This window comes from Euprymna scolopes, chromosome 13 (assembly GCF_053919585.1).
Source record: "Euprymna scolopes isolate OS-2025 chromosome 13, ASM5391958v1, whole genome shotgun sequence".
NCBI lineage: Eukaryota > Metazoa > Mollusca > Cephalopoda > Sepiida > Sepiolidae > Euprymna > Euprymna scolopes.
In genome coordinates this window covers 3,166,287-3,170,162 of record NC_136494.1, presented here as the reverse complement: position 1 = coordinate 3,170,162, position 3,876 = coordinate 3,166,287, and positions in this window count along the sequence as shown.

The window sequence follows — 3,876 nt, the reverse complement described above, 5'->3', positions numbered from 1 at the left end:
ATTCAGCATACCAATGAATAATAAACACTTACAAGCCTCCACCTCTTGGAAAAACTTAAAATTAACTACGAAAATCGCCATTTTTACACATTTGAAAATAATTTCTGACGAGGACGCATCACAGACTGTCTGAAACGCGCGTAAACGATTTCAATGACTTAAAAACATTATTACAATGATCCAAACATAATTCTCAATGAAAAACCAAGACACGGAATAATAAAATAATGTTAAAAAATACACATTGTTGGTGACTACTCCCTTATTTAAATATATATATATATATATATATATATATATATCAATCCTTATTTAAGAAACTCAATGTAATTACAGAGCAATATAGAGACTAAATGACAAAAAGTTATATTCCAAAATTCATGATGTTGACCATCTTATAATATATTCCTTTCATTCAGTTAACTTTTACAATTCTTGACAGTATCTGTTTCGTAGAACAAGATCAATCACTTAATTATTATATCAATAGCAACAATCAATCAATATTTTTCGATTACGACATATTCGTAATACAAAAATATTTATAGTCTCTCTTCCAATTTTCGGATTTTAATCATATCAAATCACACTTCAATTCCTTTTGACGGATTGATTGTTGCTATTTCTTCTGATGAGTTAAGGGCATAATAGATTCATGGATTGATATAATAATTAAGTGATTGATTTTGCCCTACAAAATTTATACTGTAAAGAATTGTATAAGTTAATTGAATTAAAGGAATAAATTATAAGATGGTCAATATCATGACTTTTGGAATATAACTTTTTTGTCATTTATTCTCTCTCTCCTCTCTCTCTCTCTCTCTCTATATATATATATATATATATATAATTAATGTTTACTATAATAATTAAATACCTACAGGCACTAGTGTTTCATCCTTTCGGGAATCTTCAGTGCAGGGTGTCACGATTAACAGTCGAACGATTCGAACCTCGCAACACGAGACATCTCTAGCTCGATTAGCGAAGTCCGTATCAATTCGGCTACCATTAACCGCGTGAAATAACGTTGAATTTAAACATTTTAATTTTAAATGTTCATTTACGTCAGTCAGACAGTGATCTAATTGTTATACGATGATCTATGCATAAGAGCTAAATTGACCAACTTTAATTCAACCGAAAGTGCTGAACGATAAGAAACGAATTTCTTAAAGGGGCTGTCATAATTATTGTTTTACTATAATAATTAAATACCTACAGACACTAGTGTTTCATCATTTGGGGAATCTTCAGTGCAGGGTATCACGATTAACACCAGTCGAACGATTCGAACCCCGCAACACGAGGCATCTCTGGCTCGATTAGCGAAGTCCGTACCAATTCGGCTACCATTAACCGCGTGCAATAACGGTTAATTTAAACATTTTAATTTTAAATGTTCATTTACGTCAGTCAGACATACACACACACACACACATACACACACACACACACACACACATACACATATATATATAATCTTCAGAATGTGAGAGATTTATATGATTATTTTCACAGTCAAACAACGTCGCAGCTCATAAGAGACATGAAGCTAATAGACCGGAAGTCCAAAACTCAAGTTTCGCCCTCATTTGGGCTCATCAGTTAGACACATCCGAACTCGAGATTTGAAACCAGAGTAACTTGCATACGAGGTGAGTACTCTGCCACTTGATTAACCCCGCCATACATAAGAAAGCTTAACCAACTATCGAATGAACTACTATTTTTACATATTTTGCCATTCAATTAATCCCCATTCATATTGTTTTATTGCTGCGTCTTACACATGTTTTATTGTTTCATATATTTTTATATACTTTTTATTTGCTTTACATAGGCATTTATATGTCACTACACATTGAAGAGCATGTTTTAGTTAGTTACAAGTAACTAGAGATCACTTCAAGCGACATTAATTACACGTAAAGTAAACTCCGTAAAAATAGGAGGCTTTACTTTTTGTACAAATAAAATAAAAATAAAATAAAATATAAAAAGTGACCGAAAGTAAAAATGTTCTTCGCTTGTTTGTCTGGTCCAATAAGAAACCGGTGCACCGTTTCTCCTGGTTTTAGATGATTAATCATTGCAGCTTTGAATCGTCTTAATCGAAATCGTAACAAAAATTCCGAAATTTTGTCACGGACATCTCGTTTCACACGCATGCGCACAGGAGCGTTTGCACGCGCATCCGTTGATATGATGGCGCGATAATTCGGGAGCAATTTACTTCATTCTCTGAAGTTTCCTACGTCACAAATAGAGTCATTTTATAATTTAGGAATTTGTCATTTAATCTTATTTTATTCGTTTGCTTGCCGGCACATGTTGCACCATTTACCCTTTTTTTTTGTATCTTTCTCGTTGCGTTTGTATTCCTATTCAAAAGCGTTCACAAGTAAATAAAGCTACATTAAACACTAATATTTAATTTCCATTTCTATCGGTGTGTGCGTGTCGACTGAATATAGGAATCGATTAATTCGGAATGGCAAAGGAATGTTACAAATCGTGTGAAGCTGTCAGTAATCACATGCAGCAAGTTTATATCTTCTGTCTTCCTATCTAGCTAACCCCTAATCAAAAAAGCATATACATAGAGAAGATTGCTGAATTCTGTACAAGCGATAAGGTTTCGAATCTCACCATATCTAGCCACACCGAAAACCCGTTATACATAGAAACAGCTGTCTGGAGATGATTGTATTTGCTTCTCACTGGCGGGTTGAGTTCTCCAGTAGGAGAAATAATGGTTTACACTTAGTATACAAGATTATTTACTTTATTTCCTACAGTTTGTTAAAAAAAGTGTGCTATTTTGATGTAATTCCTACAGTTTGTTAAAAAAGTGTGCTACTTTGATTTAATTCCTACAGTTTGTTAAAAAAAGTGTGCTATTTTGATTTAATTCCTACAGTTTGTTAAAAAAAGTGTGCTATTGTGATGTAATTCCTACAGTTTGTTAAAAAAAAGTGTGCTATTTTGATTTAATTCCTACAGTTTGTTAAAAAAAAGTATGCTATTTTGATGTAATTCCCAGAGTTGTGTTTTAGATTTGTTCTATATTCGTTCAAATGTGCTTTTCAGTCTATATAATTGCTACATATACTTTTGTCACTGTTCTATGATGTATACACACTGACAGCGAATAAAACACAACATAGCTGATCTATAAAATAATATTTTATTTTTATTTCACACTGAAACAGTTTTGGATGTACAATTATGACGGGTGTTTGACATCAATAAAAGTGCGTAGGGGTGGTGTGGATGTTTGGCGGTTAAGAAAGTATCAGCTTGACCGATGTCCAGCTTTCTGTTTTGTTGATTTCTATAAACATTCTTTCCTCCTGGAATCTTTAATATTTCTCATTGTCTATTGCTTCAAATAATTAGACTGATATCCTCTACCATATTTCTGGTCAAATTATGCATTCAAATAGACAATTATGGAATGCCCCACATTCCTCAGCTGGATCAATCTGCGTGTGTGCAACCCATCGAATGCCTCTTTCCCAGGGTCACCTGTCAAGTATCCAACACATTTTTTCATATTTTTCAGATGGTGCATAAGGCAGGCCTATGGGATTCTTTTGACACAATGTGATTTCAACTGGACGCTATACTACGCAGCAGCGGATAAAAATCATCGATGCAACTTTTGCCACTAAATAAGTTTTTCTGACACAGCGGTTATGCAGGACATATTTTGGTGGGAATAACGTACCTAATAAAAGGATGATTCAACGTTTGGTAGTCAAATTTCGGGAGACAGAAAGTATGGCCGATGCTCGTAAGACTACGGTGATCAATGTTGTTCAGTCACAATTCCTAACAATATTCACATTTAAGAGGAACGCCTTCATG